General features: G+C 46.6%; 1 protein-coding gene across 3 annotated transcripts in view; it reads right to left on the bottom strand.

Moving 5' to 3' along the window:
• Positions 1-26799, bottom strand: part of LOC121657791 (glutamate receptor 1) — a 119964-nt gene that overhangs the window by 90472 nt on the left and 2693 nt on the right. The gene's annotated exons all lie outside the window — the stretch shown is intronic.

Here is a 26799-nt window from a genome sequence, read left to right as displayed (position 1 = left end):
GAAGATTTCTGCTGGTGTGGCATGAAATACCACTCCTGCATTTTCACAAAAAGTCTGAGATTTGGGCCGGGAGGGGCCCTGGGAGGTTGCACCAGCTACCCATGGACCCGGATCACTGAAAGCATCGCTGGCAGAGAGATTTGAAAATGACAGCTACATTTCCATGCTCCCGACTAAACCCCTGTCCATTCCCTTTCTCTTCCCTGCCATGTGCTCTAGGGCTTGGGACACACCTGGGTCCCTCACAGGTTTTCCCCAAGAGGTCCCTGTCTTTGTTGAAATGCACAGCCCAGAGTCAGACACAAGAACACTGCTGCTGGACCATGCTAAATACCTTGAGAAACCAGACTGACCTGGAGGATTTCTTTAATTTGTGGGCATGTGTTCTCCAATCAGATTCTCTGCTTTTCTAAAGTATCCAGCTTGATTTGGATAAACATAGATAGAAAAAAAGAATATGAAAAAAATTCCTCTATCAAGACTCTGAGGAAATAAAAATGGTTTCTGAAAGAATTCAGGGAGAAGAGAGAAACCAGCACTTTCCTTTCTGTGACTCAGTGCATCTGGTGTCCCTTGTTACTGACCTGAGCCAGAACATGGAATCAGGAATGCAAGAGGTCACACCTAAAGGATGAGAGTCCAAGTAGGAGCCTTTGTGGGGAAGAGAAGTGCCCTGTTCATATAATTCTCTTTCATTTTTTCAGTCCTTCTTCTCCTACTCTAACACAAACCCCCAAAGTTTTCTCCTGAAAACTCAGGGGAGCTCCGAATCATCCACCCTTTTGCAAGACTAGCAACAAAAATCACAACCAAAAACCCACTTCTGATTCATAGAGGTGTAAATGAGATCAAAACTCACCCAGAATGATTTTATGTTGCATAACCACTTTCATGATTTTATAATGGAGATAACAGCAGGCAGGGTATGCCAGATGATGAGCAAGAGAGCACTGTTGGCAGCAGGGCAGCAGAGGAAAGCCTTTGAGGTTTCCAATCTCAAAATAAACCTTCCTGGGGTTGGGAAAAAAAGCCAAAATCCACAAGCTGGCACAACATAGGTCATTCCAGCCCATGTGGAGTGGGCTGGTGCAGCTGATGGCAGGGGGACAGCAGAGACTCTGATGAGCTGTTTCAGCTTGTTCCCAGCGCTGTGTCCCGGCTGTGGCATTTTACAGAGTGCCAGTATGACAGGGCAGAGCCACACCCACACCATGAAATGTCTCTGAACTACCACTGCCCTTCACGTGCAGGGCCAGTTTCCTCCTGGACCCTTTACTTCTGGGCATCCATCATGGATAAAATCAAGGGCACAGACCTACAGGCATGAAAGCACCTCCTGAAGCCCATCACCGCTGCCCTGGTGCTGGTGGAGCAGAGACAGCTGCCTGCAGATCTCCCTGGTGCTGAGACTGAATTTCACAGCTCGTCTCAGTGTCCCTGAGTGTGCACAGAGACCAAGGTTATGCACAGGCTCTCTTTGGCATGAGAGGTACAACCACAAAGCTGCTGTTACCCTGCCAGGGGTGCTCTGCACAGGCCACCGTGTGTGGGGAGAGGCAGGGAGAGAGCTGGGTGGCATAATTACCCCCAGCATGGCTGATTCCAAATATCATAGCTGATCCTTCTCTATAGCTCTGAACTGCTGAGTTTAATTACTCTCAGCAGCTTCATTAGCAGAACTGTGTAGTGAGGTCGGATGCTCCCATCCAGTTCCAAGGATCCTCAAACAAAATGGGTTTTGGGGTTGTGCATGTGGGAAGTGGAGAAATTGTTCCTGGAAGTGCCTCTGCCGGGGCTGGGGAAGGGGATTTTGAGGAAATGGTGTCACAGCAAAGGCAGGCTCAGGTCGCTGCTGTGCAGCAAGCTGCTCTCTCCTGGGACACCTGCTGGAGGTCAGGAACGGTGTTTGGCAGCCACAGCTCCATCTGTGATAATTCTTTGGTTCAGAGGCAGCCCCAGTGCCCACAGGCAGCCCTGCACCCTGAGGGGGATCCACAGCACCCTCTGCTCTCACGGAAACCCCCCAGCCCTGGCATGCAGGTGATGTTCTTTCTTCCTCATCACCTGTGCTCCAACTCCTTCAGCACTGCAAGATTCTCCTTCGGATCTGACTCCCACACCCACACCACTTTTTCCTGAAAAAACAGCCTGGACAGGAAAAAGAATGCAAAAAGGGGGTGGTTGGTGCTGTGTGAAATAGTCCTTGGGATGATCAATATTAAACCAGGTTTCATTATTTTCAGACTTTTCAAATATGCATTTTGTTATATATTTCATAGTAATTGGACTGAAGGAATTTACACAAAATCCAGGAGGGCCACAAAAAGCACAGATCACACAGGTACCTGGATCCAATGTTTAAATTTCTACCACAATCCCCTTTGCCTGCAGTGGCAGGGCATAGAAGCTCTGTGCAGACAGAGGGACACCCTGGATATCTGTGAACGTTTTGGACACTTCTCTCTCCCACCTTGCAGAGGGTTCTCCTTAGCCACAGAGCTTCTGCTGCAGGATCTGCTGCTGGTCTTGCCCTCTCTGCCACCAGCAGCACACAGAATCTGCAGTTCTGCCTGCTCAGACCAATAAAACACTTGGGAACCCCTCCCCTTACCATTCTTTCAGTTACTCAGCCCTATGAGACACACTGCAAATGAGGGAAGATGGAAAAGGAAGGTTTTCAGTGAAGTCTCATCCAATTTCCAGCCTGCAAGCAGCTGCAGATGTGGCATCTCACAGCCCTGCACAGGCTGCAGAGCTGCCCAGAGCACCACAGGAGCAGTTTTTGGGGGGCACCTGAGCTCTGTCTTGAACTCAGGGTCTTCAAAACCATGAAAACTGGGGCTGCTAGCCCTAACCTGCCTCCTTTAAAGCAGATTAGGGTGCACAGAGGTGTCTCTTAATAAGCTCCTGTTCCTGAAGCAACAAGGACTGAACTCCAGAGGGACCCAGAGGATGGGATGCACAGATCCCACCTTCCTGCTGCCGACAGACTGGAGTGCGGTGCTGGGCATCACTGCACGTTGGTGTGAGCATGTGTGTGGGGGACTGTGAGTTCTGGGAAGCCAGGCAGAGGGACAGCACATCCTAAGAAACCGCTCGCAGAACATGGGGCCATATGTTTCTGGAAATGTCAGAATAAAAATCATTTTAGAAATGGAAAATTACTTCTCAATCCACTCAGATTCCCATAATACTGCTTTCTCTCTATTTTAATGCCTGGGTTTGTCTTATTAGTAAAGCAGGAACAGAGCTGAGGAAAGATTGGAAGGATGGTTTGGGATGCTGCCACCGAGAAAAGATGGGCTTGTACCCAACACCCCACAGCCTACAGGAAATGGCTTGAACAAGGTTATGGAAACAGATTTGTGCTTAAGTGTTTCCAAGGTCAGATCTTCAAACCATTCTTATTTTTATTCATCAGATACTCCCTGAACGCTTATTTTTCTACATAATATCTCCTGGCTCTATGCTGATGATGCTCATTTAAATACACATGGAAGTTATGTATAACAACGACATGGAAAATGCAGTGCTCTCCCATTAGGGGCATATTTTGCCATTCCTGCTACTTTCCAAATCAATTACTTAGTAAGAAATCATGCAAAAGGCTGAGGCAATCCAAAGAGACTTATAAAGTTCTTATTCTTGTTACAGCCGGGATGAAGTTACAGGATATCTGAATTACTCCCATATGGCATAAAATTTGAAGCAGTAGACTATTGTGACACAAGATATTCAAACCAGCTACCAAGTCACTCCCTTTGGCTATCAGTGAGGGGAGATGAGTGGATGTACTTTTCTTTTAAACATGAAAGTAAAATCAGCTCCATTGCAGGTGGGACAAAATGCATATGCAGAAAAGGGGGGACTGCCTCATTCATCAGACACAGGAGAGGCTGTTGGAGCTCTTGGAGCTCCGTGTTCTTGTCCTGACAGGACACTTTCTCCCCGGGGACTTCAAAGAGGCACACCTTTACCTTTGCAAATGAGCAAGAAACATGAAAGGGCAAGGGAATGTGGGAGGAAACTGAGGGGGGAAAGCGTGTCAGTTCTGTAATCATGAGACAAGAGTTTACAGTGGAAATAGTGACCATGAATAATGCAACAGTTCTCCCCCTGGAGAGAAGGAGGCCTCAAAAAACGATTCCTCCAGATGTAATGGCTGAAACAGCCCATTAAAGGTGCCACATCTGTCTCCATTTGCATGCCCATTTGATCAGATCCTGGAGATACGAATTGTGTGCTGTTCAAAATTAGGACCATGAGGAACTTGTAGAACACACCAAGCCCTGAAAGACGTAAGGTCAGAGAGTTTCATAAAATGGCCAAAGAGCAGATAAAACCCTTGCACATGTCCCATGAATACTGTGGAATGCAAAATGGCATCAAAAGGTTAAAACAACGGTCAGGGTCATGGAAGACTTGAGGCACACTAAGGACACCAGGACTGTGCAGCCTAAAAAAGAGATGAATGCCAGGGGGTTGATAGAAATGCATAAAATCAGGAATGGTTTGGAGAGGGGAAAAAGTTTAATAATAAGACATGTGCTTTATGTCTCAAAAGCCAAGATTTAAGGGAACACCCAGGAACGAACAGGTGGTGGGTTTAAAAGCAGAGCTGCCTTTTCCCAAGTGATGCAGCATTAAGTCCTGCAACTCCGTGCCAGATGAATCTCAGTATAAATGAATCTTGAGACCTCTAATATTCAGGGGGTTGCTCTGCTGCTGGCTATTAAACACAATACTCTGGACACAAATTCTGGCAGAGGAAACTTTACATTTCACAGCATCAAAGCAGGAGGCAGTATCTTTTATACTGTCCTTTAAATGGCTTCTATACCCAATCATCAGACAGTGCACTGGGTAGCTCGATCTTCGGTTGTGCTCAGTGTAACACCTTTTGTGTTCCTATGTTATGTTCAAAAAGAGGTGCCTCCTCTATAGCTCATGACAAGTAAAACCAGCGAATAAGGACTTCTATCACTTGGCATTTGTGTTACACAGCCTGGGATTTTCAGCTGTTGCTCTACAAACATTCCTCAGCCTTGAGGGGATAAGGGTTAATTCGGTACCGACTGCATTGGACCAATTTTTTAATCCATACAAACAGTATTAAAAATAAGGTGTGAACCTTAGAGCCAGCTTAAGCCTCCTTTTCACTCTGACCTTCTATAGCAGCAGGTGAGCAGGCCTTTCATTATTTCTGGGGGAAAACAGGTAGTTTGTAAAAGATATTAGAGCAGCATACTGGAAGTCCAAACCCTGATGGACAGTGATGTGAAATAACTTGTCTGATGCAGTACTTTGGTCTCATCTCCACAGAAAAGCCTCAAACAAGGCAAAGCATGAGTCTGCTTTGGCTCATTTCTTTAAATAAACCCCCAGCTTTCACAGAAGGTATGATTTCCTCCTTTTGTACTTGGCTTCAATGATGATTAAGCACTCAAGGGGCTGCTGTGCTTGTCAGGCATTGTTTTTTCTGATGGATATTATACAAACTCCATGCACAAATTCACTTTTCCTGCCCTCCCTCCTCCATGTTAAAAACGACAAGCAGATGAGGTGTTAACAGGAGAGAGTTTATCATTGCAATTGGATTATTCACACAAAATGCAGACACTGGCTTTATCTTCTGCATAGTTAAAATTTTGGTGTGCCTTTTAAAATACAGCTAAATAGAGATGTCTTAAAGACAACAATCTAGTTATTATTTTCCAATGATTTGAGGAAGGTTGGATTTGGTTTGGTCTTATTGGGATTTTTTTTTTTGTTTGATTTTTACAGTGGGGTTTCCATGTTTATCCTCAGAAAAAACACACTCTTCCTGATGATTACCTGTGGTCAGGTTTGGGATCCTGAGGCAAGGGGCCAATTCTGCTCTTGCTTACTTGGAGTAATGCCATTAAAAACTCTGTTACCTGATGTAACTGAGGGTATCCACAGTCCATACACACACTTTGAAAATACTATTTTAGTTAATTACAGATGAGAACAGAGCTTCCTGGGAGGGATTTTCTTCTCTGTGGGTTTCTCTGCCTACACCAACAGTGAGTGCTCTTCTGACTTGAGAATGGCTTTTTCCTTCCTCAACTGTTCTCCAATGTGAATTTGAAAGTCGTGCATGGACAGACTCCAGGTTTAAAACTCATACAGCCCTCCATGCCAGAACCACCAGAGCCTCAGGGAATGTAACAAACACAACTCATGAGAACAACCAGATGACAGCTTATTAATACATCCTGAATGTTTTCTACTTGTAGAGAAAACGTGCACTGCCAACACAGGGAGCTAACGTGATTCTCCAAGAGAAAACCTCCCTATTGATAGAGGCAAGATGTAGATATCAGCTTCACTTCTGTTCTACCAAGGGTTAACTGGACTCCAGATCAATATGCAAGGAGAAAGGAATGTGGAGAAAGGAATGTGGAGCAAGATGGAAGGCAAAAGGAAGGAGGATTCCCATCCTTCTCACAGAATTAATCAGCAGCTCTTTTGCCATCTCCCAAACACAGGAGCATCCCCCCCGCCTTGGAGTAGTTTCCTTCCAAATCAGTGACTGGCAAAGCGCAGACAGTGGCAGAGCTGCTGCTGACACCAGCAGGAGAATCAGAGACCTGAGTGAGAACACAGTCTTGAGGATGAGACTGGGTAATTTAGGTACATCTCAAAGGGCTCATTATTGTCTCCTGAAGCACTCAGTGGGATCCAGCCCATTGATGTCACTGGGGCACCTTCCTCTGACTCCGTCTCTCTCAGATTCTGGCATCACGAATCCTTCTGCCTTGTGCTTCCCTTTGTCCTTTCTGTTCCTTTCTCTCTCTCTCCTCCTTTTCTTTTCTCTTTCCTTGCCTTTTGTTCCCTCCTTTAACAATTTTCAGTCAACCCCAGGGAGACAGTCCCACTCTCATTTGCTAAAATAACTAGTAGTTAAATGACTGACATTTAATGTGGTATCTTAGGCTTCAGCATTGCTCCGCTGGGAGAAGATGCAGTGATGAGTGTGTGGGGAGAGGGAGGAATAGGATGTGGATCATGCTTCTGAGAGCTTTTTTTTTCTTTTTCAGGTTGTCTGCAGACTCCAGCAAACATCATTTTTGCTGGAGTGCTTATGGAGAACACACTTCTGAGTGGGAGACAGACAGAGGGCTGGCTGTCCATGACCTATCAAAAAAACCCTCACTAAAGCATAAATCAGACTGGAGCCCAACTACACTGGAAACATCAACAAGGAGAATGTTTTCCTTTTTTGATCACCTGCTTTCATGCTTCCTTTGGAGTCAGTACCACAAAATCACACTGAAGGGCGTTCCCAAAAGGATGCTCAGGACTGGAATGGCAGCGCACGGTGCGGGTCAGGATTCAGGTGTTTTAACAGAGCTTGGACATCCCTGCAGCAGATGTGCTCTGTCCACTGAAATCCAGGTATGTGCCATTGATCCTGCTGCACCTCAGTGCCTGGACTCACTGTGTGCCCCTGCAGGGGAGCCCAACCCAAGCCACAAAGTGATTTCTGCAGAAATGGTTGAATTCCACGGTAGAATAATGCACAGGGAGGGGAAAAAAAAAGAAAGACAATGTACACAAGGACCCAAAGTACAGCAGCTTAAAAAAATAATAGCAATGAAGGTGTAGGTCAAACTAAAGGTGATGCACTGGTCTGTGTCTGTCCCAGGGCTGAAGTGGGCTGGAGGACAGGACTCACAACTGATGGACATTATACAAACACCTCAGGGCTTTTCCTCCCTGCTGTGCGCAACTCTGCTGGGACCTCAGTACCTATTACCATCCTTGCTGCTGCTAACTTTCCTTTCAGCTCTCCTGCTCACAGAGGTGAACTCAGAGCAAGCTCTCCCCACAGAGAGGGGTGCAGTGATGCCTTTGAAACACCTTTAGCAAAAGTAACCATCGGTGGTTTGTGCTGCTCTGCTTTGGTTGGGAGACACAGATGGACATTTGCACTCACACCTGTAAAATACCCTCCCTCACCTGGGTGAGATCCTTCCATCCAAAAGGTTTCTCCTCCCAGAAAGAGAGGAAATCATCCATCTGCCACCTAATTAGCAGATGTACTGTTTATTTGACTTGTCATATCCCTTGAGAATTTCACATGATGGAGCTTTCCTGTGGGAGAGCTTTTCTAAGATAGCTGTTAAATGAGATGTCTGAAAAGCAAAGGGAATTAGTTTCTCTACCACCACCCTTGTAGTCTCCCCATTTAATTGCCCCCAGTTTTGCTTCAGAAGTTTATAACAGGTAAGACAAGCTTGGAAAATAACAACCATAACCCTTGTGCGTTATTATGACAAAGGAGTGAGGATCAGAATCATCAATGCAAAGAAATCTTACATCTGATGGGATATCCGCTCCCAAGATGCCATTTTGCTGAAATCTCCCGAGGAATCAATTTTCTGCCTACGCCTGCTCACCACGCTGGAGAACCTCCTGTAATATCCCTGCATGCTAATGCACAACATGAATGTGTAGTAAAACACATGTGCCATGCCTCTGGTGGGAACTGTAGGCACCCAGCAGGAAATAAAACCACCAAAAAACCCCACCAGAAAACCTCCGACAGAAATTTCAGACAATACAGTTTTGCTCTCTTTTGCCAGTCTTCCAAAAGGGATCGTCCACAGGATCATTTTGGAACCCTTCTTCAAAAAAAAAAAAGGTTTCTTATTTGGCTTGGTAGGTAATTATGGGTACATGCAAAGAATTACTTTGCAACCTACTCAGATTCTGACAAAAATGTGGCAAAGAGCAGGGAATGAGCAGTAGTGGGTATTGTGTATATTCATCTGGAAGCAAAGAGAATGTGGGTGTTTATCATGATCACCAGGTGATGACAAGGCAAAAGGTGTCCTGAAATCCTAAAGAGCAGCTGTTTCTCCTCCACTCTGAGCCAGGCTCTGACACAGGCACAGCAAAGCCGCCTGACTAAACCAGCAGCTCTGATCTTTAATACACACCCGATGGGCTTAACAGTGCTGAGAAGTTGCACAATGTACTTATTTACTGCCTGGTTTGTAAAAGTTTAGGGCACTGTCTACTCAAGCCTCCAAGAGAGCTGGGCTGAGAACACTCTGTAAAAATGTAAATGGTCTCCCAGAGCATAACCTGACTGCAGAGCCAGCAAACCCCCCAAAACTCTGATACTACAGAAATGTAGAAAGTCACTACTCCAGCACTGTCCCTGAATACTGCCCCCAATTTTTAATAAGACAGCTTTGTAATCAGAAGACATTTACATTTTCCACCTTTTCTTTCCTTTGCTTTTCCCTGTGAAAACTTATATGTGAATCAAGTGTCCCCAAGATCTCTTCCTCTCTGGGTACCTTTGGTACAAGGTGGACAGATGAAGACTCGTACCTGTGCAGTCTACAGGAAAAAGGTAATGGGAAAGGAAGGAAAGGGGCCAGAGAAATCCCATTTTTTCCCCCCTCCAATTCATTTTATAGTCAGCCCTTGGTTGATTTATACAAGAGAACAGAAAAAGCCCAGAGGCAAGACAGCTCATCTCTCCGTGACTGAAAACACACTCCCAACCCAACCAGGTCTTGGGGAACTTGGGTGCAGGTTGCCCTTGGATTTTTCTGCAGGAGATTTTTTTGGTAAGCTTTCAGTTTGAAGTCTGTTACTCATCCCTTCAGCTCACGTCATGATGAAGTCCCTTGCAGAGAGCAGGACCCAAAAGTAAGCTGCTCAGCATCCTGTATTGTGCAATTTAATTTGGAAAATTGCCTTTCCTGCACTGGTGACATAGGGTGCTCAGCTGGAGTCCAGACACTAAATCCTGCCTCCCTGTGGAAACAGCCTGACAGTCCCAATAACACATTGCAAATGCCGTTCTGCTATGAGCTGTGAGCTCACGTCGGGAAGGTGATGCCATTTCTATCCCACATGCAGATTTTTTCTGGAAAAAAACCACAAAAGCGGCCTGAGGTACAAGGATCTATGGGGGAGACTGAGACAAAGCCTTCAAAGGTAGCGAGAGAATAAGAGCCTTTGAATGGATCGCAGCAAGCAGACTGTCAAAGGACAGGGAGAGGTAGGTCATTTACCCTTTCATACACAAGCAGCTTGGAAATGTGCTGCAAAACAGAGCAGCCTTAAATATCCTAACCCAGAATCGAGCCTGGGCTGTGCTTTTCAAAATGAGGCACAGGAGGGGACAGAAGACACCCAGGGGCCACAGAGGAGTAAGGAACTTCTGCGAAATGACCAGACAACACTGGTCACTGGGCAACTAAAACACCTCTGTCACAGGGCAGAGCAGAGCTGCAGCTCTCTTTCTTACAGGTTTAATTTTAAATACACTCAATACTCAAGAAAGTGGTGGAATCTAAGTCACTGCGGCCTGGGAGACACCAGGATGGATCTTGCCATCCAGCATCACCTCATGGCTCTTTCCAAGACATCCCACAGGCAATGTTTTGCACCCCACTATCTCATATCCACAACTGCAGTTACCAGCAATCCTGGCTGTGCCCTCCAGTCTGCAATTTCCCTTCATGGGCTGCCCCAAAACAGTCCCTGATGTAGCTCCTGCCCCACAGTGAGCCTCCACCACTCACTCCTCACTGTTCGTCTCCTACTATCCATCAGAATCTGCCTCCTTGGGATGGGAGAACATTTGGCTGCAGGGATATTCCCCCTGCAGGTTTGGATCTGCTTCACCCCCAAGCAAACTCACCTCCCCAGAAACAGGAGACTGCTGTCCTCAGCCAAACTCCACCTCAGCCTTGTCAAGAGTTTGTTCTCCCTGACAGCCTCTAATCACCAGTTAGCCAGTTTACCGAGGGAAAATTTTATCCTTTCTGCTAGAATTCATTTTTATGACACCTACCATAAGAGACTTAAAAAAATTAGGCATTAAAATGGTTTATAGAGGGTATTTTTATAATCCACTAAGCTGTTTTCCATTTCCACTGATATGACATCTCTCAGCTATAATTCATAAATGCCATCAGTTAACAGGCGCAGAATCTTATCCTAAATTTCTCCTCTCATATGCTTTTCCCATTTAAACTTTCTGTTAAATCTTTGCTGTGCTGCTAAATCCAGAGAGATTTGGCCATAGCTGGGGGGAAAAAACTTTAAGTAGCTAATTAATGTCACTGGATTTGGGGCATCCTATCAAGAGAGAATATAGAGGAAGCATGTCCTCGATAAATATTTTGAGCATTTAAATAAAGCTAATGCCCCCACCTACACAGGAACCTCTAATATCCTCAGAAAACAAAAATTTTTATAGGCAATAAGTGGCTGTTTTCCCACACAGGGACGATGAGGCCATTGCAGCAGGTATATTGATTTCAGTGCATCTGGCACTGTCCTAACAGTCATTTTTGTTATTGATTGCAACTCAGAAGGGAGTCCCTCTGGGAAGCACCTGCATGTGCCAGGGTCTGTGCACCCAGGGGACATCCTGGGAAAAAGAATTTATTTATAGCCCTCCCAGAATTCACTTCCTACTTTGTTAAAACCACAGAAATGCCTAACAATAATTATAATTCTTGAGGCAGCTAGACATATTCTGCTTTTCTCTGCCAAGCTCAGACTGGAAAACTCCAGGTCTCGCCACAATCACAGCTACTAACCCACAGCAGGAAAAACAAAACAGAATATACATTCCTCCTTATTTGCAATGCCTCCATTATATTTACATTGGGTCTGCTGGGAAATTTGAATTTGGGTGGGGCTTGAAATTTGGGCTGCATCCAGTCATTTGGTTACGGAAAGTCCTGCATGGGAAGATGCAAGCCCAAAGGAATTGGGATTTTTTAAATTTCTTTACCATGGGCATGAAGATATCTCCTGGACTCTGACTAGGTTAAGGATGGCTCATGGTCCACTCAGATTCCTTAAAGGCCTGATGAGTTTCCAGTCACAACGAGTTAAACACTTTGGGGGGGAGGGAAGTGCCCCCAGACTGCCTTCCCTACATGGAGGGGAGAGGAAACACAGAAGACCCACGGAGAGAACAAGCCCCTTGCCCACTAACAATTCATCTAATGAAGACCTAATCCCAGTGGGATGGGAGTTTTTGGTCAGACAAGCAGAGCATCCATGGCCTTTAACCATTTTTTTTCCAAAGGAAGTTTCAAAAGAAAGGCTTTACTCAATAGAAAGTTATTGATAATCTTTCTTTGGCCTTAAAGACCAGAGAGGGAAATTAAAGGTACATTGCCTGAGCTGAATAGAAACCTTCACCCCCTGCAGTGCTGCCTGGTGCTACACAAAAGTGGATTCAAGAGAAGCCATCCTCCGTGTGCAAGGGTCAGTGTTAAATGCATCTCTCTCAATTTCCTCCCATCAGGAGACTAAACCCTTCCCTGTGGGCAGTGGGAGAGAAGCAGAGCTGGCTCACTCCCTCCTCTCCCCAGGTGCCTTATCCATGTCACTGTCCACCCCCAGCACCGGCCTGCCCCAACCCTGCCAGTGTGCTGGCCAAGCTGCCCAGCCGGACGGGCTGGAGCCCAGAGCCACGTTTGGAGAAGAAGGCGAAGACTGAGACGAGCAGGTGATTCATGCTCGTGCTCTTATCACTTGGGGAGTGGAGATGAATGAGCCCACACTGCCAACGTGAAGGACGTCTTCCTGCTGTCATCACAGCAAAGGGAGAGCAGATGGTGACAAATACGCGCTGCGGCCACTCGGCGTGGCCCCTTGGCACTTCCACTTCACTGCTCCATGACAGAATCTGCTTGGGGAAAATCGTTCCCAAGGATCCCACGTGCAGAGGTAGTCTCTGCTCACCCACTCAGAGCACCTACGTGGCCTTTACCCATATGCTGCTGCCTGGCACTTCCAGGAGAAGAGGAGTAGTTCCCCCATCACTTCCCAGACATCACAGGCTGCTGCTCATGTGCCAGCAGACATGGGAGAGCTCTGGGTATCCACCAGACAGCCATCCCCCCTTGCCATGGATCTGTGGAGCTACACAAAGAGGGATCAGATTCATTAGGAAGAGCAGGAACTATAAATATGAGCCTAAGCAAGAAAATGAGGCCAGGGTCTGTCTGAAGAGAAATTCAAAGCTGTGTCCTATCCTATGGGCAGGTGCTCACTCAGGTCTCCCCCCTTGTTTATCAACACTGGCAGCCACAGAGAGCACATCCCACCTTCTGAGCACCCAGCCTTTTCCAGCTGAATCAGAGGGAATCCAGGTATTCTCACGCTGGCTTTGGTGTGCCTCATTAATGCCCCTGTCCAGACCCACTGGGAAAAAAATAACAAAAACAAACAACCCAAAAACTGGACAACAGGATGGGACAGTATCCCAAACCCCCTTAAAATATAACTTCTCCCTATAGCCACCCTTCACATGCAGTCTCACACACAAGAGAAAGAGCTACTGGCACAGCCAAGGTCTCACAGGCACAGGTAGGTCACTTGAGGCTGGAAGTCAAAGTCTCCCTCAACTCCAGGACATGTCTGAGAAGTGATTAGCCTTTCACTCTTTGCAGGAAAGCTGACACTGCCCAAAGCATCAGGCACTGCTCCCTTGGGACCTCAGACTTGGTCCTTTTCCATGCTGGTGCCTGCAGGAATTGCAGAGCCCCACGGTGAGAGCGATGGGGCGCGGGATCAGAGGAGACATTTCACTGCTCGCTTCAGCTGCTGTCTGGGGATGGGACTGAACTGCAACAAATGTTGATTTAAAGACCACGTTACAGGCTGCCTCTAATGCACTTGCCACAAGCCTTCAGCTCTCATTTATCATCTGTGCCTGATTCTACCACTTGCCTAAAACTCAATACACCCTTTTCAAGATTTTAATTTTCTTTTAACCATTGATGTCTTGGTGTATCCCCTTGCACATTTTATTTTCCTCTCACTTCTTGAGGAAAGCAATTAAATGAGGAAGCCATTAGAGCTCCTCAGCCATCTGATCTTGGCAGGACATATCTCTGGCAAAACAGAAAATGAGGTGCAAGACGGATGCATGATCCCGAGGCAAAATCTCACTCTGGGAGAGATGAGGATCTGAGGAAGGGGATCAGCTCCCACACAGAGTATCCCACAGCACTGTGACAAACCGAGGTAGAGAGGAGAAGCTGAGTGCACCCTCCAGAACAGCACAGCCAGGCTGGGACCAGCCAGCACTGCCCCTTCCCCTTGTCACCCAAAGAGCAGCAGAGCCAGAAATAGCCAGAGATGGGTTCATCCATGCATGGGCAGGAGGAAAGTGGACCATGGGAGTTCAGCTGCTGTTAGAGACTGTTCTGCAGCACCAGCACAGAACAGGAGAGCAGAAACACACGCCTTCCATGAAAAAGAAACATTGAGATATAATTCTGGTTTTGGTTTGTTCTTTCATCCAAAAAAAAAAAGAAGTGGTTTGCATAAAATAATAATCCTATTTGTGCTACACTTGAGACAGATGCATGGGGACACTAGTATCACCCAGAACACACTATATCAGTTAGGTACTGATGCTCCTGGAGGAATCAGTAAACACTAAAATGCCTTTAAAAACCTGATTGCTTTGGTACCTACAGGCTTAAGCTAAAAATCAACACCCCAAATATTTGATAAACAAATATAAGGGTGAAACACTGCTATGAAAGCTTGATAAACTCCTGATGAGAGAGGTGTAACAGGTGAACAGTAGAAACCACGACAGCCATGAGAGGCTCACAACATCTTGAGCATGGGGCTTGACATGGTTGGAGGCACAGACTGGTGCAGAACAGCCAAAAGGAAAATCCTGCTGCAGGGCAGGGAAGAATGAGCTAAAATCAGGGTGGAGCATAATGTTGCTGGGAAAAATCTGCAGGAAAGGTAAAGACAAGCAGTGATGGCCTCACAGGTCACAAATCCCCTTGCATTTCTTTGGATCAAGTCAGCCTCCTTTAGAAAAGCCTTGATCCACAATCCAGGGAATTGATAGTGTAAAAGCACATATGTGTAGCCCGGATTCCCCATCACGCTGAAAAGATGTTTAAATACTAAACCAAAATTAAGACAAACGTTGTATTTTCTTGGGCTAGTTCCTTAGTGCAGATTGAAGGAAGAATGGTTAAACCACATCAACCAGCTGAACATGAAAACTGAGGAAAATATCTGCAAAGGGTCACAGTGCCCCATCACTTGGCACCCTGCACGTCCTGCACATCCAGCATATCTTGCCATCTCTCCTGCTGACTCTGACAGCAAATTCCCTTGAAGAACACTGTGAGCCCAGGAATTTAAGCAGCCAGGAGATAACAGCAGCCCAAAACACTGGTGTGAGCTCACAGCTGCTTCCAAGAACAGAATGAAATGGGCTTTCATCACATCACTGATGTCTATAGGAAAGGAGGGTTGGATTTGGAGTGCCCACATCAGGCCACTCACCATCTGCACAGGCAACACCGTGGCACCCTTGACCAATGGATCAGGGAAATTGCTCTTTGGCAGAGCTGCTCTGACTGCAGGTCTGTGGGTGCAGGGACTTGTTTGGGGCTACAGAGTGGCCCCAGAGTACACTTTGGGGAGGCAAATGGGCTGACATGGTAGAGGAAGCTCTGTGTTGAAGCAGCACAAAATCCAGGCCAGGCAGCAGCAGGTGCTGCCTGCGGGTGGGATATTGTGTGTGGGGCAGACTTAGCCTGCCTGGAGCTGCAGAGATGGGTTCCATGCAAGGGGGCTGGAATAGCCTCTTCACCATCCCTACATCAGTATTTTGGGCAAAGTACTCTATTCTCACGGAGAGAAAAGCAACGGAGAAGCAGGAAAGAAGCATCTCCCAAGGAATTTTTCAGAGCAGGAATGCTCTTGAACTTCTCAGAGCAAAGAGTGCTCTGCTGCTAAACATCCTTATTCCTGAAGCTGGGAAAAAGAAATTTTAGTGAGGAAGTGAGGAAGGAGAGTTCTTCCCAAAGATGGGCTCTTTACAGGGTTCCAGGTACCAACCCTTAAAGCAAATTCTTTCGATATCACACAGCGTCTTTAAGAAATGATAGATTGCACTGGCTCAGAAGAAACTCTCTGCTCCGTGATAATAAATGAGTTGTTAGCAGAAGTAGCAGGCTCCCAGATCTATTTGTGATCCAAAGGGCTCACAGATGCTTCCCATTTTTGCAATGCCAAAACCACAGAACACCAGACAGCAAGGGACAGGAACGAGCCTCCTGCGCCTGTCTGCTTGCTGCTCTCCAGTGGCTAAAGGGAGACTGTCAAGCCCAATTTCCCTTTGATGAAGCCTTTTTTTAATGTAAATTTGCCGTTGTTGAAAGTGAAGAATTTGCTGTATTGCCTGCAGGCAAGGATATCTAGGGGAATCAAAACCTCACCCCTCAGTGCTGCACCTCTGCAGCACCTCGTGGTCTCTGGACATGAATCATCCTATGGCACAGGCACCCTCAGTCCTACAGCCACACAGCTCATTCCTCTGCACAGCTGGGACAACACACCTTGGATGTGAAACACACGTTGGATGAGACAAGCACACATTCTCCAAAGGCTCCTCACCCCAGGATGCTGCTGTACCTGAATGTCATGGCCCCAATTCCCTCCACCCCCAGCCTACATGACACTGCTCTAGATTTCACTCCACAGCCCTGGGGATGATTTTTTTCTCTTTTTTTTTCCTGTTTGTTTTTAAAGTTCTGCTCAACTTGCTAGTTTGGATTCACACTTTTACTTTCTGTCCTGAGACAGGCTTGGAACAGGAAGCCTGAACACGCATTGCTCTCCGACTCCTCTGAGATTGTGGCCAAATGGCAATTAGAACTCAGGACAGATTGGGATGGGATTCAGAATGTCCCAAGATTTTCAGGTGTGTTTTGATGTAGAGCTTTGAGTCTGATTTGTCTCAGCTGCTATAGGATGCTACTGGAGAAATTACTTTTTTTTTTTTATGGGCCAAGCAATGAGGTTTTTTTTTCCTTTCCCACAGGATTGTTTGTTCCAGTGCCGCACAAGGCTTAACTGTGCTCTTCCCATTTGAGCTAGTGGGGCTTGCTCAGCCAAATCCCTGGGTGCTCTTTTGGAAATGCCACAGCGTCTGAAGGCATTCCTCCCCTGATGATACCAACCCTAAGGTTCCCCCCAGAGCTGAGTCCTAGGGACAGGCGCTATCAGCCAGGAGTGTATCAACAGGAAGAGGGAGAAAGAGATCTGCTTAAAGACTGCAAAAGCAAACCCAGGCACTGTAAACACTCATGCCAGCAGCAAACCCATGAAAAGTGAGGAATAGAAGAGGCCAAGAGGATAAAAGCACATCACAATGCCAGGCCCCTGCCCTTGGGGGGCCACTGCAGTGCGGTACCAAAATACAGAAGGAGAACCTGAGCAGAGCAGTTTCTGTGCCATGAACATATGTTTTCTTCACTTCTCAGCAATACATCAGAATAGCACAACTGCGAAGAGCCTGTTTGCAATGTGATGCCTGCTTTTATCAAAGCCTTTACAGGCTGCTCACAGGGAGAGCAGCAAAATGTTTGATACTGCTGAAATGTCACCTTCAGCCGAGTCTTGAGGAATTAGCAGAAGAACATAATGCAGCTGCAGACACTTTGGGATAGGATTCATCTCACCTGCCTCTCAAAGTCTCATGGTAAACTAAGCCAAAATCAACACAATTCTGTTGCTTTACCTGGTACTTCACAGAGGAAGGAACAGTCCAATTAGGGGGCATGAGGACACATGTGAGGATTCGAGAACAAGCTTTGATGGGCTAAATATTCTCAAACAGAGAAGAGAAGTTTGAGAGTGGTCACTGAGAGCTGCTGAGATGCTGAATGTTGGTATTCCCAACATAGTGTGACTGCTAAGCCTCACTAAAGCTGTGATGACGCTTGAATGAGAGTTTCCTCTTTGACAGAACAAGCCTGTACCCCAAAGTACTGCTTGTTTCTCCAGAGCAAGAAATGGTATGGGCATTCTGGGGAAGGGCTCATCTCTGAAAGTGTGTGGTTGCTCTGGAAGCAGGGATGAAAATGCAGGAACTGTCTCACGTCCCACCTGAGGGCTGCACAGTGAACCCACTGGCTCCCAAAGTATCAGCACATAGATGTAATCATGTTGGGAACACAAAGAGCTGATTTTCCAGTTCATGTGTGGCTGCAAGCCCTGGGACTGCTCGGGGCTCTGTGGGTTCAGGAGATGTATCTGCTCCCCCTGAGGTCTCTGTGAGTGTGGCACACGAGGCTGCTAAGGATGTTATGGTATAGATGACTCAATGTTAGAAATCTGCCTGACTCCATCCACACATTTCTTGCAGGTTCCCAAACAAATGATGACTCTTAACTCCTGTCAGCCAAGGCTAATCCAGGTCCCAGACTCCTGGGACCTGAGGAGGTCTGTTCCCTGACAGAGGAGAGGCTCCACTCTCCCCACAGCCTCTTCCTTTGCTGTCCCCACAGGATAGGAGCACAGGGGCTCCCAGATTGCCATCCCCACACCTTGAAGCTGCAGGCAGTGGGTTTTGGCACAGCCATAATGAGCTGAGCAGACGAGACCCCAGAATGAAGACAGGCTGGAAGACTGAATTAATGCTGATTAAATCTGTGAAAGGCACTCAGATCTGCCTTTGCTCGGGATGGACTGGGGACAGCTGCCATGCCTGCCTGTTTTTCTGAGCTGGGAACAGCAGTGCTGCATGGGCTGCACCTCTCCCTGCCTCCTCCTCGCCTGCAACAGCATCATCTCCTCACCCCTTCCCCCACTGCGGCCATCTTGCTTTGGCTTTCTATTACTTCATTTGGTAGTTCATTAAAGACATTAATCACCTTCTGCACAAAGACATTTCTCCTCAACTCCCTGCAGGCCAGGCCTCTTTCTCCACTGCAGCTCCGCTGGCTGCTTCAGCCCTTGCAGGCACAGTGCTGGTGGCTCAGACCTGTCCCCGTTTCCCTGCTGATCTGGGCCCCTGCTAGATACCAACGGGGTGGTCACCCCCAAGCCTCCCCTGCCATGCATGCTCTGACAGGAGCCTCCTTTGCAGCTCTGGGGGCTACATCTCAGCGTTTGTTGTCTCCCTTTTCTCTGGCCAAACACTCCCATCTCAGGACCAACACACGACCTTTGTGTATCACCTACATGAAGGTGGAGGACAGGAGTAAGATGAGGCATATAAATCTTTAAAGGCATATAAATTATTACAAAGTCTTGACGTTGGTGCTTTTGGTGCTGACCAAACAGGAGACACTGGCAGCTCCAGCTCAAATTTGAGCAGAAGGAGGAAGAGCCCTCAGAAGGAAAAACCTTCCCTTGCTTAGCTAAGGGCTGAAAAGAGAGAAGGGAAAACTCCACCTTTTGCACATCCACAGCCCCTCCAGAGCTGCTGCCTTGCTCCTTTCCCATGCTGTGTCTCCTATTCCATGGGTTCTACATCCTCTGTCCCTGTGTGCTCTCTGTTGGACTTTGCTTGCCTGTGCTTTCCTCACAAGCTCTCAGGCCTGCTGGTAATTTTTTCTGCTGTTTACCCGGCAGAATAGCAGTGCTGTTCTCCTCATGGATGGCAATGAACGGGATGTGGGTGCTGTGTGGAAGAAAAGCCAACAAGGCTCGGGGTGTTCAGGGGATGTTGGCAGGCCAGCAGGAGAAAAACCCATCTGAATCTATGTAATCACTGATGCTTTTTGCTTGTTGAAGCTCACTGCTAGCAAAGATCAAAGCAAAGTGTTTGGGAGGGCAGGGAGGTGAGAAATAGCCCTTGATTCCATGTGAGATTCTACCACACTGCATCCAGATTACTTACAGAGGTTTCTGTATCTTTCCTCTGACCCTCCAGCCCTCAACCTTTCATCTCCTTCCCACTTTGTCTCCATTAGCATAGTGGCAGGATCTCACAAAATCAAAGCCAAGACTCCTATAGCATATAGAGAAATGCAGACACATATGCCACATCCACACGAGAATCCTGCCATCAGTACAACTCCATCTTAGACATCAGTTGTTTTCTTTTGCACTCCTCCACTCTGTCAAAAACAAATAAAATAGAAGAATGAAAAGACCCTCTTGAAGAAGCCAAGATTTGGCATTTTTAGCTGTCACTCACCTCTTCATTGCCTCTCACTGCTGCTTCCTCAAGGGGTCCCTCAGTCCAGCAAAGCATAAGCACAACTGAATTGCAACCCTGGGTGAAGATTGGCAGGCTCTGCTTTGCAGACAACAGGGAAAATAACCGATCTACATTAAGAAAATGAATCAACATTTCCAGAGGTTTTTGGTTTTTTGTGTTGTTTTGGTGTTTTGTTTTTTTTAAGAGTGCCCCAGAGAGGATAAGTGGGTCTGGCTGCTGAAAGGGCGGCGTGACAAAATCAGCTGGAGACTCGTTACTGTTTAAGCTGATGAGCGATCAGTTCAGCAGGTGAGCAGGGAGAAGTTTCTGCTGGATACCACACTGTTACTGCCCTAATAATTTAGTACTATTTTGAAATCTTTTTTGCTGGAATGATGGTGGATTGCAAATGGCTTGGTTTGGCCCCTCTGCTGCACCTTGCCTAACCCCCAACTTCCTCAGGTGTTACCAAAGGACTTCACATGGAACTTTTCACTGGGAAAAACAGTGCCCCGTTTCATTTCTGCACAACTAAAGTAAGAGGAATAAAACCTTCTCTCTTTAAAGGAATGCAGTTGAAATAAATGCATCTTTGTCTTCTGACTTGTGTTAATACCGCACCCCGGAGAATTTGCATCTTCAGAATATTAAAGTCTCCCTGACTTATTGCCTCTTTAAGGAGCATGTTGGTTTTGTGTTTGCTCTGAGCTCCACGTGTTACTGAAGCTAACGGGGACCTTTTTCATTTCTGGTGGCAGAGAGTTGCTGCCTTTGGGGCCCTAACCCTATTAAGGAAAATGTAAATGTATATATCTCAAATTCCCACCAGTTTTGGAAATGAACAGCACACTTCCCTGCGCTGCCTTCCTTGCAATCACATGAAGATTTCCACTCTCACCTTGCTAATAATGCCAAAAAATAAAGCTTGTCTGTTTCTGGCCTAGTAGAATCCCTATCACATGGAAATGCTTTATTTTTAGAGAAGAAAAGATAAGCTGTGAGTGGAAGCTGTGACTGTCACACAATGGACAGGTCTGGCCTGTGCTGCTCACTGTTTCTCAAATCCCTCCTCTGCCTACTGCATAGCCCAGATTTTACTTCTTCACTCTCTTTTCTGCTTGTCACCAGTGCTGGGATCCTTTCCAGATGAGCAGATAGATTTGCAGGTGTGAAATTCCCCTTATTCCTCCCTCTGATTTTTCCTTATGGCGTCATATCTGCTTTTCTCCCCAGGCAACTCTCCCACCACCCAGGATAAAAAAATTTGAATACACAAAAATAGACATGCGAAGAATAAGTGCTCCCATGGCCTTTGAAGAGATGGACACGCCAGACCGGGGGACACAGTTCCTGATGTGTGGTGCCAGCCTCTTGCAGGGCTGCCTCTGTCAAGAGACAGTGTCCCTGATGATGGTATTGTCCCACATTTACCCAAAACTCTCCATGCCCAGATCTGTGGAGGACACAGACAACCTGTCCTGTCCTGGCAGCCATTGTTGGGGAAATGGCTCAGCACTCATGTTTTAAATGTTATTCCTTCCTGGAGAAATCATATGGGGCAAGCCCCTGCCTTCTTCAGTGGTGACTGTGGCCACTGAGTACCCAGCACCCACCCCGAGGGCCCTGCAGACATGTTGGGACACAGGGTGCTGGTGTCACCTCCAGGACCTGCTCCCTCCTATTTGGCAGGATTTCACCCATCAGCACACTCCAAGCTGCTAACATCTCACTAAACAAACACACACTTACTAGAAAGCTACAGCCCATCCCTGCCCAAAACTGAGCAACCTTAACCTCAGGCTGTTCTAACATGAGTTGATGCTCTGTGATTCATCTGTCTGCATCACATCTTTTCCTGTGACATAATCTAAGGAGATGGATCTCCTTGTAGTACCTGTGTTGTATTAATCAGACTGCATCTGATCATTAAATCCATGTTTCTGTTGGCTTAACTCACATTAAATAGTCATAGCAAGCATCCTGAACTCTGCAGGGAAAAGAAAATCCAAAAGCACTCACGTGATATTTCTGAGCACTGTGAAAATAAAAACAAGTCTAGCAACACCACAACTACTACAGAGCTGGGCTTATTTAGACTGTGGAAGTTTAATTATAAAAATTGCATTCTAATTGATTACTGCTGGAATAATTACAGCAACACCTTTACAAGAAATGGCGACCATCATATGTTTGTCAACAAAGAAGCTTCCTTTAAATTCAACACACAGTAATTGTTTAATTAAACCAAATTTAGATCCTCATTTGAGAACATTCAACTGCTTGCCTATTCCTTCCTATCTCTGAGAGGTAATTTAAGAGATAAAAAGCAATTTCTATAAATACTCTATCTATATATGTAAGTATCCAAGGAAAAGAAGAAAAAGAAAGGCTTCATTTCATAGCTGATCTGGATGTAAGCTTGCTGCTATTGATAAGAACATAAGCATGGAGTGAGTGATCACTCCAAATCCCTCTCTAATTGGTGCTTGGAGGCCTTCATAAAATATGAACAGAATCCAAACTACATGTTCATTTTCTAATTTGCAGAACAGATTCAACTGTTGATATTCCAGCAGCACCCACAGCATATAGTCGGTATGAGGACCCCACAGTAACTGTATCTGTGCATGCAGCGAAGGAGAGGGATCAATTCATTGTTTTCAGCCTCTTTACAAGTTTTCCTGCAGCCACAAAATCCCGTTGCTATCCTGTGCAGACCCTTGTGTTTCAGGTGTGCAGCTCCTGAATTCCCCTTGTCAGCAGCCCACCACCCAAGCACACAAAATCTGGTGGCTGCCTCAGCAAAGCTGCAGGGCTCAGTGATGAACAGGGGTTATTTTAGTCACTGGTCATCCCTGCAAAGTGGCCTGAGTTTTGCAGGGACAGATTTACCAAGCTGGTGACTCACCTTGTGTGAGCCCCGCTCTCAGGGCACAGCTCCCAGGCCAGGCTGTTGCTGAGCCATCCTCTTCCCAGGACAGCCAGAGCAGCCTCCATGTCTGCCTGATGCTGCCAGGCTCACCTGGAGACCTCAGCCAAAGGCTGAAAGCAGGAGTCTCTGCACCACAAATTAAATAAAGCTATGGAGCTGTGGCTGAAACAACTCATAATCCCTGAGGAGCTGGGCTCTGCACAGGACGGGGATGTGCATTACACTGTGCACAACTGGAGGCTGAGATGAAGAATAGGAGAAAACTATTCCCAGCACAGGTTGTCTCAAGCAAGAAACCTCTCATCCCTCTTCTGTCAACAGGACACAGTGCTCCCATCCACTGTGGACCTTCCAGGGACAGGAATTTGCAGATCTCTCTTAAGCTGCAAAGCTCGTGTGCCCTCACATCTGGCACAGAGCACCCCTCTTCCCAGCCCTCTCCACTCTGACCTGCAGCATCAACTCTGCTGTCCTGGGTCTCCCCTGAGTGCAGTCAGACACAGCAAAACACAGAGTGGCAGAGTTTGCTAGAGACTGTGTGGAGGCCATAAAGCTCTTTTCCAAACATGGCTGGAGACAGAACCTCTGAACATGTCTTCAAAGCTGATCAGAATGGTTTTGCTCTGCTGTGTCACCAGGTAAATATTTCAGCTACACCACACCATCATTTTACCCTTTACAGTCACCTGGCACTGCTGTCTAATTCTGCTGAAGGAAGGACCCTCAATTCACCCTCCTCCCCTAAACAATTTCCTTGGCCTTTGAAGAAATAGCACAAAATTATAAGGCCTCCTAACCTTTAGTTAAGAGCTCCCAGAGTGGCAGGTGTGTACTTTCATACGGGTAAGCCCCATCAGGCACCCAGCTGCAACCACGGAGCGTGTTCATTACCAGCTATTCTGTGAGACGGAATGAATTCAGGAAGATATTTCAGTTATTGAAATGTGCCCATGCCTCAGTGATGCAACAACATTAACATCAACCCCGCACATGAAACAGGAAGTCACCACACGTTGTATCTACAACCTCTTCTTGCTTTCTTAATGATTATGGTTTGCTTAAAAACATCGTCTCCTGACATGTTGCACACAGGGACCACAGGACCCGCACAGAGGTGTTCACAACCACTGCCTAACGATAAAAAGCCCACATCTGAAAACACCAGAAATGTGAAAGTTATTGCAGGGCTCTCACAGTGACAGCCCAGAGACTACAGCAGCCTCTGGGTACTCTGCAGATCTCTCCCTCAGATGGGTGTCATCGTTACCAATTTACGACCGTCGCGGCGCGTCATTAACGGCGCTGTCACCTGGGCACGGAGCTCGTTTCTCCCACTGTCACACCACAGCTCACTTCACCCACTGTCACACCACAGCTCGCTCATCCCCCCCAGCGAGCAGCTCCGTGTCAGGCAGAGGTGACCAGGGTCACAGCCGATGCCGAAATACATTTTGCACACGATTTCCTCAGCCAGGCTGCTGTCGTTGTGCTGCACTTCATCCCGCCACTTCATCGCCACCCCACAAGCTGCCCAACAAGGGTGTTGCTTCTGCTGTCACCACTGATTCTTAATATCTGTTCTGTATTTTGAATGATGCTGCTTCAGGCACTTGCCATAAGGACTACATTTAGCACACGAGGCTGGCTCCCAGCACGAAGCAGGATTTGCAGTGGAGCTGGGACCTACGAGTCTTGCTCAGATGTCCTCTTGGAGACCCAGATAGGTGAAGCATCAGGTTCACAGGGTCCAAACACCCTTGGACTTAACTGTCACAGAAACAGATAATGCCAAGGAAATGCTGTGTTCTCTATCTCCATGGGAACAAAACCTGGTACTTTTAACTGGTAGCACGGCCAGTCTTTTCCCAGAAGATAAGGACCACTGTGTGGGCAGGGCTTTTATTCTCTCTAAATAAACAGATCTTTCTGCTGATATCTAGTCTTGGCAACCAGGCAAGGAATTAGCTGGAAGATGAAGAATGAGCTAATTTCTGACAAAAGTTTCACTTCAGCTCTAGAGTACTAAAATCAGGTCTCCTAATGGCCTGTTTTCTTTAGGTTGGGGTTTTTTTTCACCCCTAGGGTACATGGAATAACACCTTCTTTTGTGCTTACAAAACAAATGCTGCCTTCCATAGTCTGGAGGAACTTAGGAAGTTTTTAATTATAAGAAAAGCAAAACGAGGACAAGTGAAGTTGGACTGTGCAGAGTGCTCTGCTGGTCTGATCTAGGACAATGTGCCCTACATAGAGCTCAAATATAACATCCTTTGGGAGGCTGCCTTGCTTCCATTCAGCTTTCGGGAGACCACCCCTGCCCCCACAGTACTAATGACAGATTTCTGAAGCATAACTGGTGTCATGGTCTTGCCATCGAAGCTGTAAACAGAACCATTAGTGGCAGGCATGGAATGGGAAGGAAAGCCATGTGCAGATGGAGAATTTATTTGAGTGATATTCTTGCAGTGTCTGCTTTCTTCCTGCTATCAGATCTGAAATAGCTCATCCCCAGCCACAGTCAGCAACTCTACCCCAGGTGGGTGATGTTTTCCCTTGATAGATACAAGGTCTGGCTTTTTTATTCTATTTGTCTGGTTTTCCTGCCAAGAAAGTGCCATTGGATTGAGCTGAAATAGTTGCTCTACCTTGATGGAAACCTTGTTGTTGGCAAATAGAGGGATATTAAGGAAAATAGAAAATCTTTAGATATGCCATTAGATACTGCAAAGAAAGTGTGGCCAAATTGTTACTTCTCTCTCCTATACCATACTGGGCAGGAAACTCCTGAAATCTTGTATTTACAAACCCTCCAACAGAAAATATCACAACTTTCTTTCTTTTTCTTCAAAAAGCCTAATTAATTTTCCTCTGGTACATTCCTGGCTCTTTCTTCCAGGAGATCCCTTCTGTGCAATTCTGAGCAGAGAGAACAGTTTGTGTTCACCTCTATCCCACACAACCAAACCGCAGGGGGAATGTTTCAGTGTCTCAAGAGGACACTACGGACGCGAGCCAACAACAATCCAACAGGCTCTACAAAGGGAACACTTCCTCCAGCCTCTCCTGACAGCCCCCAAACATGCACACAGGCTCAGGGAGTGTCAGCAGCAGTGTCTGACACCAGGTCAAACCAAGGAACTCTTTGTGCATCGCATCCCGCCGGCGCGAGCCCCTCGCCCACAGCACTGCACCCTGTGCTCCAAGGGAAGCAAAGGCTGCCACAGCAACCACAGGGCTGTGTTATGGGTTTGGTTTTCCTTTGGTTTCCTCCTGGTCTTGTTTTTTTGCTGCTAACCTTGGCTTTACCTATCAGGCTAGGCTTTTTTCCCAATTATATCGTATCATGAGGACAGTACAGCCAGTGTGCTGTGCTTCATCAGGGTGCAGATACACCCTGAGATCAGTTCTGTGGTGCAAATTCATTCTTTAATACCTGTTTTTAGAGCCAATGAATTAATTTCTTGAAACTAGAACTCTCTTACCTCTCTGTCATTATCAGGCATGACCTTATTGTGGATTTGGACTCCACTTGCACCAAGCTGCTGGTTTCTGCTAGGTCTTTCTTAAATTACAAGGACAGATGGTTAAACTGGGGCTGAGGAAGAAGTTGTTCACACTAAACAGAGATTTCTGTGCTCTCTGTGGGTGGAAAGGGGTGTCTTTGTTGTATATCACAGCTATGGGAAATATGGGGATGAAACCTCAACATAATGAGTTGGGCAGAGGTTAGAGAAACAAAAAAATGAAATGTTGGGGGGTTTATACCACTTGGGATGCAATGGAAGGGGAAACACAAGACATGCTGAATAACTGCAGCACTACCTCACCCCTACTCCTCAGCACAAACCAAAACAACTCAGAGACCCTTTGTCTG

Source organism: Corvus kubaryi, unplaced genomic scaffold (assembly GCF_017639235.1).
Source record: "Corvus kubaryi isolate FWS band 111438036 unplaced genomic scaffold, C.kubaryi_AGA036_p1.0 split1-37374, whole genome shotgun sequence".
NCBI classification, from domain to species: domain Eukaryota; kingdom Metazoa; phylum Chordata; class Aves; order Passeriformes; family Corvidae; genus Corvus; species Corvus kubaryi.
This window is presented reverse-complemented; position numbering and strand designations above follow the sequence as displayed.